At 35.5% G+C, this 13631-nt stretch overlaps 1 protein-coding gene across 41 annotated transcripts in view; it reads right to left on the bottom strand.

The window, feature by feature from the left end:
- The window catches only part of RIMS2 (regulating synaptic membrane exocytosis 2), a 449594-nt gene that overhangs the window by 282226 nt on the left and 153737 nt on the right, over window positions 1–13631 (bottom strand). The gene's annotated exons all lie outside the window — the stretch shown is intronic.

The raw sequence follows: 13631 nt of genomic DNA, 5'->3' as shown, positions 1-13631 counted from the left end.
CTGACTTTCATTTACAGATATTCTCTTTATCATGATCCAGTATAAATAAAAAATAATGGAACAGAAAGCTATGGTGCAGCAGCACCCCTAGTGAGAGCACAGAAAGTACAGGGTCCTCCATATCCGTGGTTGCAGTTTGATTCAACTACTCTTTGCTTATTTACTTATTATCTAAAATTCCATAGGAAGTAGTCCAGCATGGTGCTCAAGGATGCACCACCTAACCTGAAGGAGCTATGAATGAGAGCACTTGCAGCACATCTGTCCAAAGGGATGGTAATTTTTGTCTTTAGTGCTGGAAATGTGTGAGATAGAATATGGGATAGATGAGAGCAGAACAAAAATTCTTCAGCTGTCAAAGGCAATGTGTCATCTAAACTGTATCCTGAGCAGGCTAATTGATGACTCATATATTCAAACTTAAGCAAAACACTTCCTTATGTTCCTGCACAAGACAGTCACTTGCATTTTTAAAGCTGTACTTCATCATATTCATCTCATTATAGATGGTATTTTTCTAGGAGACATCCCATTTCACCCCTTTATTTCAACTCAGGTGTTAGCAACATCTCTCATTTAGCATCATCAGGAAACTTAATTCACATACTATTAATCCCAACATACTTTAATAAAAATGTAGCATGTGATCAGATTACACATTGCTATACAATGATCCTACAATAATGTTTGTTGGTTGTTTGGTTTATAATGCTAAATGTTAAAAAGCACAAAAGGGCAAAAATAAACGTAAGCAGATTTAACTTACAGAAAACCATAAATAAGCTGTTATCTACTCAAAAGCCTGAGACATTGTGGTCATTTTTCTAGAATATCATCTTAATGGTCAACAGTGGTGACAAGCATAGAAATAATGCTCTGAAATGTTGAAAAGAAACTGTAGGCTGATGGAAGAAGATTTCAGTAAAATCATGCATAAAAAGGAAGAGATAAACAGAAAACACAACATCTCACAAAACTGAAAATACCAGATGAAACTGTCAAATTACAGATTTCAAAACCAGCAAAAAGGAAACAATTTTATTTCACAAAGGACATAACTCACATGTTGTTGTAGTAGTCTGTGGATGCTAAAACACTAAATGGAATAAGAAATTTGTTTTAAAATGTGAGAACAGATCTACCAGACACCACCATAACAATGCCTCAAAAAGTCCCTGAATTTTTCGGCAGCTAAGCAGTTCTACACTTTCACTGCTGTTCATATTCCTCCCTAATCATCTGTTGCTCATCACCATCAGAGACAAGACACTGAAGTACAGAAATCTCTGGCCCATATGGCCTCACTTACATCATGAAAAGGTCAAAGGATGGAAAAAGAATATTTTCTTTTAAAGGTGGTGCTTTAACAGGCACAAGGAACCAGACTTTTACATTATCATTATACATCATAGTACAATAGCATTAGAATAGGTGCACAGTTATAACAGAACTATACAGCCAGAATAGTTTTTCTAATTCCTCAAAATGTTTTCTTTCCACCATATCTAATTAATTTTTGTCACTAAAGTATCAGATGGTGAATTCTGTGTAGTTGACCATGTTTTACCCTCTATTAAATGATGGACTCATTGCTTTGTAAAAAATTCTTGAAAGTTGAATATTACTTAGATGATCTATGTATTTAGCAGGAAAAGAAAAAAACTAATAAAAAACCCAGGGAATCTCAGCTCTCCCATTTAAAAAGCAAACACATTATTATTTAAATAAATTTAAATTGTTCTTTCAGTTACAAGGACACTGACAAAATGAAGATTTATGACATCCATTCCTGAGGACAGAAGAAAAAAACCCAACCCTCTGATTTTACAACCAACCTGAACTGAACCTTTAAAGTTTAGTTTTGCTTGTCTTAGTCATAAAACTCGGTAGCACAAATGCTGTTTTATAAAGTTATATAGTGTCTGGCAGCAACTAAACACAGAAATGTGCAGTCCAGAATGATTCATGTTCATCAGCCAAAATTAAGAGTTTTCAGATAGGAAAGGCAATCATGGTTCTTGGACTAATCAGAAAGTTACTTCTGGCAACAGAAAGAGGCATTGGTAACATTGTATGATGCACTGCAAAAACTTCCTTTAGATTAACTTGTATACTTCAAGTCACCTTCAGAAATAAAAGTCACAAAGACCTAGAGGAATGACTAAGAAAATGAAGAATTTCACTAAAACATATGACAAACATAGCTTGGCTCATCTACCTATGCAAAATGAAATGCAAGAGGGAATATTACATTATGTATCTAATTAGGGACAAATATCAAGAGAAAGACTTTAGGAACAGGATAATGCTGTAACAAGTTGAAATACATACAAATCGGTAAGGAATAAACAAAGACTAAAACCCGAAATGTAACCTAATCATCTAAGAATTATTTTCTGTGATTGTGCTCCAAATAGAGTAATAGAGGCATGAAATATGCATTGTTTACAACAGAAACGGTACTTTTAAATAAGGTATCATCTGATCAAGATATACAAATATGAGCCTGAGTTTTAGGCACATAGAAGTCTGTTTAACATTCGTAAGGAAATGTTGAAAAATAAGGCTTGGATCCTGCTTGTTCCACCATCTTAATTAACTAGTCCCGCACTTTGTGGCTTTCAGTGATCTCATTCTTGTTTCCAAGAAGCATAATTTGATTTTAGTCTTGCTAGACTTTTAGTTTTCACTGATCTGTGAGAATTTGGCTCTATCTAGCAACAGATTTTTGAGAGGAGGACAAGCATGCTCCAGATGGTATGAAAAAAAAAAATCTCAGCTGTCTTATTGTTGCATCTTCTTTGCCCATTTATGGATAACCTAATGGATGTAATTGGGGTTAAGAATTAATTTTAGGTATGTCAGATTGCCAGAGACTTATTTATTCTTTCTCTAAAGTATTGACTATTTTAAGGTAATTTGTTGCTCTTATTTGTGACTGCTTTCAAAAATATGATACTGGTAAGTTCTTGGTCATTCCTTCCCTTTCCTTGAAATTTCACACAACATGTCGCATTTTTTTTTAAGTTTAAAAAGAAAAGACAAACAAATAGGGGAAAAAAGCAACCCACAGTGCTGTGTAGCATGCAGCATTTTTGAACCTTTCAAAAGTATCAGTTTGCACCCTAAACAGCAATGCAAGCAACTGGACTCAACTACAGTACTTTTCACCCTATGTTGTATTTGAAGATACATGATCTTCTTTGAGAACCTTTATATATGTCTGAAGGTAAGACACCAATTAACAGTACAACCCAGCTGAGAAGAGCCAAAGGGTTCTCATCCAAACAAAGACTGCACCACTGACTCAGAAGAAGTGTATTTAGTAAATGGGTGAATTCAGCTACAAAGAATTGTTTCATAGGCTGCAATATTGAATGGGTCTTGAATAAACGTGACCATTGCCCTGCTTGGCTGAGCTCCTTATACAGCAAGAATGTATGTTCTAGTAAGTTTCATTACATGATCTCATTCATTTGGAAAACTTTAAATGGAGTCACCTTTGCACTTTTCCCCACAGGGTACACACACTCCACTTTAGTTTTTAAAGGTCTTTCTCTCTCTCTCTCCCCCTCTCTTTCAAAAAGGACTATTTTTTGCATTAGGGGCAAGGAAAGGTTGGTGGGCTCTTGCTTTGTTGTCTTTTTTCCTGAGTAGACAGGAGCCTAAAGGAAAAGGACAGAAAGAAAAATAGGCTGTTTGACTTGAAAGTGTGCAAATACTAGGGAAGTAGGAAAGTGACCTAAGGGATATTTTGTTTATAAGTCCTGTGGCAAGTAGAGAAACACTGTGAACTTCAGTCTTGCAAAATATCTGCCAGATACCATTATGGCTATAAGAAGGCAGCTTTAAGTAATAATTGTGCAAAGGAACAGTGTTTTGGAGAAAAAAGAATGCTACTTGCCTTTGCATTTTAATCCACTGAATTTCATTTCAGATAAAGGACTGGTTTTCTCACTAGTAGAAAAGTATAGGTAAGGTATATTGAAAGCTTCTAAACTTGTTCAAGATGTCAGTGAAGTAAGCTGCCAAAAATGAAACTGTATTTTGTTCACATACTTGTTTTAAGGGCTATCCAGCCCAAAGAGCAAGCCAAACAAGCATGTCCAAAGAGAGGGAGCAGTTAATATTCAAGAGATGGATATGGTCCCTGATAGTCTCTGCTGATAAAATATAATGAAAACAATTTTAAAAATCAGTGAGAAATAGATACACTACTGGATGCCATACTGCCTTCTAAAGTCACGTTACAAGATATGATTATTGCCTGATGGGGCTCTGCCACTGGTAATGATATATATTAGAATTAATAACACTGCCACACAACCCCATCATAGGTTACAGGTGATTGCAGAACACTAAGAACTAACGACTAATTTTAAAGATATTATTGAGCACATTTTGGAACTGAACATTTGTCTAGGTGGATTTAAAGAATAAATGCACCATCTCAAAAAAGGCTCATTTCTTCATACAACTCATGTCATTGAATGGGGGTCAGATAGTTCACTTTTCTAAATTACTTTCCTTTCATTCTTTTACCTGTTTTACATTCTCTGAATAACTTTCAGTGAAATTATGTCAAATGTTTTAACATATGAAAACAAAAGACAGAGTACAAGCTTGCTATAATTCCCCAGCCATGCATGAACATCATCATGCAAATACTTTGTGTCATGTGACAAGACGTCAATCAGTTGTATGCATGGTTGTTGAGCTTCAGTCTATCTACAAAACATGCAGTCACATTAGCTGAGTAAATGGCAAATTCATTAAGACTACAGACTATAACCTATAGAGCAACAAAAGAAAACACTTTCCATAATGGGGAAACATTACAAGAAGCAAATCTGCCACATACCGGATATCTCAGGCTACCAATGCCAAAATGTCCCTGTAATTTTTTAGAAAACTGTCAATAGTGAGAAAAAAATATTTCATCAACAGAAGACAGATATCTGCCTGAGAGCATGATAAAGAACAGGCACTAAATCTGAGTAATTTCCTAGGTACGAATGATCATAATTACCTGCTGTATGTTGGACCATTAACAATCAAGTCCTAGTCTGTAAAACAATGGGGTTTAAAGTAATCTGTATTCCAAAGATGAAAACAATTCAAAATCAAGAACCAAATCTAATGATGGAAAAAATGTGAACCAGAAAGTGAAATCTGATCTATTCGTGTAAAGAACATTTCAGCACCTGTCCTTTACTTCAATGGTAAGTGAAAGCAATTACACAAATAAAACACACAGAAAAGAAGGAAAGATAAGCATAATCAACATAAAACTAGAAGTTATCAAAAACCCAGTAATGGAGCCAAAATATATAAGAAAAATCCCTTGTCAAATGGGATTAGAAAGGCATGAAGTATTTCTGCAAATATATTAAGAGCACAGGAATTCTAAGAATTATATGTCTTGTTATGAAATAGAAATTTTTTCAGTTGGCAGGCAGAAACACCCAGCCAGTATTGCTATCCTGTGGTTTGGAACAAGTCAGACGATATATTTATAGTAGATAATATTAGGTGGTATGATCACAGTATTTCCCATTCCATCAGTATCAACATAACACAAATGTTATTAATGATTGGATTATATTTTTTAATGATACAGAGTTTATAAATCTGTACACAGTAGCTTCAAATGGGCTACACAATGAGCAAGGTGATGTGTTAACTGTGATTTCCTAGACCCTGAAGCACTGGGGGTGTTGTGCCAATAGTTATTTACACATTGACATTTACATATCTCCCAAATAGGCAAGGACTTGTCAGGATGACACTAACTGAATGACTAAAGGGAGGAATAGCTTCAAAAACCATGTTGCCGAAGAGCTAAAAATGCAACTATTAACAGCAAGATAAAACAGGCAAGTTGTAACATTAGAATGGAAGACTCCAAACTGAGACGTGATCGATTTTCAAGAAAAAGCAGAGGGACTGATACAGTCCTTAAATTTGTAACTAAGAACTGAGGAAATTTAACTGACTACAGAAGTTGTATTATTATATTAAATTTATATTGCAACTCCCTTTGAAAATCAGGTCCACATCTAATGACTGAACTCCAGGAAGCACAGATAGGCCTGGTTCAACACCTGGGAATATGTCTCTCAATAAAGACTCCATCAATGCAGTTTTGTTTATCAAAAGAGAAACAAACTTCCTTGATTTAAGAAAAATAGTAGCATGATCTAGTGCATGCAAATGGAAACTAAATGGATGGGGTGTGCTTCTTTAACAATAACCCTGCTAGAATTGAAATTATTTGGAAGGAATGGGATGGATTGTAGTGAAAGCTGTTGCTTGAAATATGAGTATTTTCTAAACAACATAAAAGAATGAGGCCATTGTGCTTCAGCATCTGTGAGATGAACAAGGGCAAAGAAACTGATGAGAATCATCATAAATACTTTGATGGGGGCTACAGTAAACAGCAATACACACCACTTGAACAAGCTTCTTAAAATGCACAGAAACCATATCTACTAATAAATTTATACATAAGGCATGTAAAAAATAGAATACAAAACCTACAGTAGTATATATTTAAGTAATAAGATATACTATTTTCAGGTAAGAGTGATATCTTAAAGCTTGTTTTAAAGCAAAATTAATGATAAAATTAATATTACTTGAAATGTCTGCTATGGAAAATTTGCTTGAGTTAAAATATATGTCCTTCACTGCTGGCAGCTGCAAAATGCATTACTAAGGATGTCAAAAGAAGAGCAAAACTTTCTCAAGTCCAATAGTCTGTTTCACTAGGAAAAAATGAATGTCATACAAAGCAAATGTCTAAGGAGAGAAAATTAAATAACATCATTGTGTATAATATCTTATTATCGAGATGAATTTTTAAATTCAAAATAATTTATTAAATTCAAAAATTTTGTTTCAAACATGAAATAATATTCACCAGTTTGTGCTCAATTAATGTTGCTGTTTTTTCATGCTATTGTTGATATTGCTCTTATACATAGAAAAAGTGAAAAAAAACAGAAATAATGTTATGTTCACAAGATATAAACTTGACCATTTCACACAGGAATATCTGGGGGGGAAAAGATCTATAAGATGACCATGCTGCCTGATATATTTCCAGCTTTGAACTACCATGTGTCCGTAATCAGACTGCATTACTGCTATGCACATTTAAACTCTGCTCCTTTATACCATAGTTTTATCTCCATCCAGACACTTACTCCCTTACATTTACTACAGCCTTCCTTATCTTCCTTTGTCTCAAATCTCTGAGGATACAGATTTTTGTAGGTTTGTATCCTCTACTTGGTCTTTAGTTACTATATAAATTACATTGTAAAGGAATTATTCTTATCAACTTCTGTGCTCTCTCAGATTACAAAGACTAGATTTCTTACATCAAGACCATAAATCACATTTGAGCTCAAAAATAATATTCTGAAAAATATTCACTTGTTGTTTGGAGTATTTTGATGTCAAATATCTGAATCACAGAACAAAACTTCCTCCTTTTTCTAGACAGAGATACTAATTTCCTTGCAGCTAATGGATTTTGTTGCACCTAAGAATACTTTTCAGGGAGCAGACACTTATCAACTATTGCCAGGTGGGTGTTTCACCTTCTTTAAATATGCTGCATCTTTAGCCTCTTAAAGTTTAAGGCACATTTTCAAGACTTTGAACTCTGATGTAGAGTCTACTTAAGCTCTTCCCAAGAGGGAAAATCCCTATGAAGAACTGAATGTAAAACTGGCTAAGGGTAATGATCTTACTAATATTTTTCACATTTATCTCCCACATGGGTGAATCTGGTCATGATTTATATTCATACCTACTGAAAAACAGAATTTTGTCTAAATGAATAACTAAGTCATGAAACACAAGCTGAAAGTCTTCACCAAAGAAAAGGTACTGACTTGTCAAGCCATTACCCATTGTAAAACTCTCCCATTTGAAACTCTTATTGTTCCTTTACTGGTATTCAACCCAACTAATTTTCCTTGAATTTTATCCCAATCATGAGCGAACTTTGGAATTGCAACATTCCATATGAGTGGTTCCTGAAATGTTAGTAACCCATATGTTCTTGCTCCAAACTGTACCTCACCTCCAGTCCTGCTTGAGCATCTTCAGTTCTTTCTCTTTTCTCACATGTAAGATTTAATTACAGTAACCATGATAACTTAGTACAATAACCATAATGATGATAATAAGTCACATGCTGAGAAGGTGACAGATTTTTTGCACTTCACTTATGATATCCACAGAGAGGCTTCTTCCTATGCCAAAACCATGGGAAAGAGTCTTCTGACTCTGAGTCCTGGCTCTTTTGCTCCCCTTCATTAAATCCATCACATTGGCTATCTTGACTGCACTGCTTGGGGGCCAGCTGGATATCATTTAACCACTTCCACAAACTGTGCTGTAAGATGGGCTACTTTATTACTCTCCTCCACAACTCATAAGTGATTATTTCTGTCAGGATTTGAGCATCTTAGAGCTACTGTAATGTACAAGACTACACTGAATACAGTAGTGCTCAGCCAATGTATACAATAATAATCTACCAATTTATTAAGTAATTAATTAGCTATTTATGGATGACAAAGTGATAGCAAAATATTTTTACACTGGATAATTATTATTATTACTGTATTATTATTAAAATACTTTGGTTTAAAATAAATAGTTTCATGGACATTTTTCACTTATCATATGTTTACAATTACATGTTCCCAGAGCAGTTTAGACCAAACATCAATATCTAGTTTCTTTCTAACCTAGAAATTAATCTTCTGACAGTGAAAATAAAGAACAGAGTTTCTTTTAAATGAAAGGATATATTTGTGTGATACAGCTTTGTTGTTGCTTATGCTTACCTTGTCATCTGTAATCTACTGACAAATGGTTAATACATGATTGATAATAACAGCACGTACTCCTTCTCTGCTCCTTAGGAAAATCTCAAATGCTACTGCATCAAAAATATAGACTCACAGAATCGTTTGGATTGGAAGTGACATTAAACATCATCTAGTTCCAATGCCTCTGCCATAAGCAGGGACACGTTTCATTAGATCAGGCTTTTCAGAGCTCCGTCCAACCCAGCCTTGAACACTTCCAGGGATGAGGCATCTAAAACCCCTCTGGGCAATGTATTCCAGTGCCTCACCACACTCACATTAAAGATTTTTTTCCTAATATCTAATCTAAACCTGCTCTCTTTCAGTCTGAAGCCCTGTCACTACATGCCCTCATAAAAAGTCTCTGTCCATCTTTCTTTTAGGTTTCCTTCAGCTGCTGGATGACCTCAATTAGATCATCCTGAAGCCTTCTCTTTTCCAGACTGAACAATCCCAAATCTCTTAACCTAACCTCCTAGGAGAGGTGCTGCATCCCTGTAATCACTTTGGTGTCCCTCCTTTGGACTCGCTCCAACAGCTCCATGTCCTTCCTGTGCTGGGACCCCAGAGCTGGATGCAGTGCTGCAGGTGGGGTCTCAGCAGAGCAGAGGGGCAGAATCCCCTCCCTCCCCTGCTGCCCACGCTGCTCTGGATACAGCCCAGGGCACTTTTGGCTTTCTGGGCTGGGAGTGCTCATGGCTGGGTCGTGCCCAGCCTCTCATCCACCAGCACCCCCAAGTCCTTCTTGGCAGGGCTGCTCTCTGTGTTTTCATCCCCTAGCCTGGATTGATACCAAGGGTTGCCCTGATCCAGGTGCAGCAGGAGCACTTGATGCTGTTAAACCTGACATTTCCACAGGCCCACTTCTTGAACTTGTCCAGGTCCCTCTGGCTGGATCCTGTTCTTCATTTTTGTCAACCAGTGCCAGCTTGATGTCATCAGGCAACTTGCTGAGGGTGCACTCAACTCATTCATCTATGTTATTAATACATTTTAATAAAGTCTGAGAATGCATTTTAGATAAACAATTTCATTTAAATGAGAGTATTTGAATCAGTCCTTTCTCATACTGCTTCTGACAGCAAACCTGTTCATCAGGCTATCACAACCAATCTCATACAAAGAATTCTGACCAATATTCCTTCATCCATCCCACCATACCTCCCCAGCCTTGGATACTAACCCACTAAATGGGAGAAAACAGAAGGAAACTAACTTTTCAGTATCTCTAGCTAGAACCTTAACTTACCACACTACCATCCAGAGCTGAAAACTAGGCAAAGAGCTGCTGATGACACAGAAATTACTGGTGCTGTAAATTAAAGTCAAGCAAGTATCTTTAAACTTCCCTGATAAAATCTTTAACTATGAGAATTCATAGAAGGAGATTCCACTGGTAGCTTAAGACTCCACTGGTAGTTTAGGATTCCTTTGAGCTCCTTTGAATAAAAGAGAGGTAGAAAGAAGGATCAGAAAGTAGGGAGAAATTATGATTAGACTAAATTATTCACAATTTATGTATGTGACCTGCTGATATTTTTAAGATAAAACACTTTGCCCATTTGCTCAAAAAGCTGGACAATACTTATCTTGGTATGATAATTTTTTATCCCATATCTTCTTTCAAACTGTCCATCAGTAGGGACATGGCATATTACTTATTATTGCATCTTCCCCACAAGAACATATCTACAACATATCGCTTCATGTGCTTAGCAAGTAAATTTTATGCAGTCCATATCAACAGTTGATTAATTACAGTTATCAAAATCTCAATATTTTATGTAAGAGGGAGTACATAAAACAGTTTATCAAAGTAAAACCAAAAAAGCCAATAAATTATTCATTATACACTTGCTATTAACCTATAAAGATTCCTTTATTTTCTCCAATTTTATGAGATCTATCTACACCAACAGCCTGCTTTCAATACATATTTTTTGCTTGAGATTTTGTAAGCTTTACATTTACAGGAAATTATCTGAAAGAGAAACACTTACTTGTTCTTCCTCTAAAAGTTAATTATGTATTTTTAAATGTGTTCCTGACAGATTTTATTACATATGTGCATAAATATCCATTACACACAGGGGAGAAAAATATATGGAACTGTTTGTCCCACCTTCTAATAAACCATATCTTGTAATCAGAAAAAAAAGGTCTGACTACACTAAGGTTGCAGAGTCAAAGAGAAGAAAACAATATAATCTTCCTTCCTTGCAAGAACTTAGGTATAAGAACAATGACAATTGCTTCCTAAGTAGTACATTAAGTGGAAAGTAAAATGCAAAGTTAATCATTAACCATTCTTATATAGCAAATTAGAAGATTTAGGAATGTGAGAATTTGACTCACTGTGCTTCTAAACAGTATGTGGGATACCTAAGCCAACAAACTCAGGCCCCTGCTCCAACATTTGACTATTTGACAGATTCCTGGCCCTAGTGAAGCAGGCCATGTCACCAGCAGAATAAATTCTTTGTAGATTTTGGCTTTTTTGATATGTACTCTCATTCCCTAGTCTCTTGCTTCCACCGCCTGGAGCATTCCCCACCAGGAAGGAGCGACCACTGCCCGGAGTGCTTTCCTTGATGTCTCTCAACTTTGAGTCTTTGACTGTGGTCACCTCCTAGGATGTCTTTACTTTTTCACTAACAGGGGAACCAAGGACCCCAGGCTGCAGCTGTTACGAGGGCTCTATGTGCGTGTCCGTGGTCGGAGTGCCCTGTGCTGGCTTCAGGTGTCCGAGTGTCCTGTGCCTCCCTCCGAGCACTCCTGCACCAGAGTGCTTCCCTCGGGAGCCTCAGACAGTGCTACATGCTTGTTAGGTGACGAGCCATTGCAGAACTGGCAGGAATTTCTCAGAACTGTAATTATGTAAATTGAGTCATAAAATGTAGGTGTTCGTGATCTATCAACTACCTACGTACTTACCCACAGATTTCTATGACCTGTTTGATTCACAGGATGCACATATATCTATTTTTCAAACTGTACGCCAAATATAAAAAAAATAATTCTTTAGGATAATCTCAGATTTTTGTTAATTATTAAAACTATTTTAAATCTGTGTACCTATGTATGTATTCACATTCTGAAAAAATATCCTTGATGGATTTTTACAATAATTTACACTCTAACATTGCAACTCTGGATGACTGAACAGAAAACTTATCTGGAACCAGACAATCTGACTGTGCAGCTGGATACATGTTCTGAAGCATGCAGTAAAGTATGCTTTTTGTTTGAGTGAATTAATTGTGATTGTACAGTGTTTCAGAGCTATTCAATTAAATTTTATGTGGCCTCTACCTTATAGAAAAGGAAAAAAAATGAGAAATTTCTGGAAACTGTAGCACAGGAGATAAAATGAAGTTAAAGAAATAGACAAATGATAAGTTTAATTTTAAACACTTATATAATATTTTTCTCATGTGGCTATTCTTTAAACCAAATCAGATCCAGTGCAAACATCTTAGACAAATATTTGAAAAGCATTGCTTATTACTTTTAATTAATTAGTATTATTGTTATTTTTCTTTTGATGCACAGAGACTAAATTAATATTCTGGAAAATGTGACTATATTTTATGCTGATTTTTTATTTCAGCCTTTGGTTGCACAAACTGCTGTTGACAGCCATAAGGAAAGCAAAGGTAGGCAGCACTGTAGTTATCCTTAGGCTATCATGGATGTAGAACAGATTTAGGAGAAATTCAAATATGCTGAAACAGGCTTTTTAAATGTACCCTCATTGGGAATATGTTTTTTTTTTTTGGTCTGAAATATTTCTGAGAATTTTTTGTGCAAGATTATATTTGAAGTCTTCAGTTTAGAAATCAATCTCTGTAAAGTGCAGGAAGTTGAATGGCGTTAAACAGTGAAGGTATTTGAAAAAATAACTCAAGAGTTACTACTCTGATAGGCAGTTTAGTTGAAAATCATCTGCTTCTATGGCAAGTGTTACACTATAGAGCTCACTGTTGGCAAACAACATTAAATTGTGTTTGCAGTGAACCATTTGATAAATTCACCTTCTGAACCATTCCACTGCTCTCAAAGCATACAAGGATAAACAAAAGTTGCTTCAGGCTTGGACTCCCCATTAAAAGAACATTCAAAGATTTTTTTGTATTTCAATAGATATATTTAAGTAGCCTCAATCAGCATTTTAATTTTCACAGACTCAGGCTGTGGTAATACGAATTTAATTATTCTTATATTGTTAATTTCATTTAACTTTTACATATTAAAATTTTAATGTTTATTCTCTAAGCAGAACCCTTTCTCGTATCAACAACCATAGTAGCTAGAGGAAAGAATAAGGGGGTTTTTAATAGGCACTACATATTAGCTACTAAGGAAAAGGATAGCATTACTATGTCACACTATTTGAAACATTATTTCTTTTCTCTGTATGAGTCTTACAATCTAAGTAGAAGGAACTGCTTTGCCAAAGGAAAAATAAAGAAATTCTTAATGCTATAAACAAATATTTATTCTTTAGCAACTTCCGTTTTCTTTAGATTTTATATCCTCAATAAATATTTCCACGCATTACAATGACAAAGTAACCATTCAAATCTCTGTAAGAAGGATACACTGACCTCATTTAGACAATTGATTTAAAATCTGAGTGCATCTAATGGTCATATTCATATGAGCTAATTAACATTTCAGTCACACCCCTTTTCTCAGAATACTTTGAGTTTCATTATAATTGCCATTAACTGGTTA

The sequence above is a fragment of the Cinclus cinclus genome, chromosome 1 (assembly GCF_963662255.1).
Source record: "Cinclus cinclus chromosome 1, bCinCin1.1, whole genome shotgun sequence".
In the NCBI taxonomy this organism is placed as follows: Eukaryota; Metazoa; Chordata; class Aves; order Passeriformes; family Cinclidae; genus Cinclus; species Cinclus cinclus.
The sequence above is the reverse complement of the archived record's forward strand: the minus strand, read 5'-3'. Positions and strand labels throughout refer to the sequence as shown.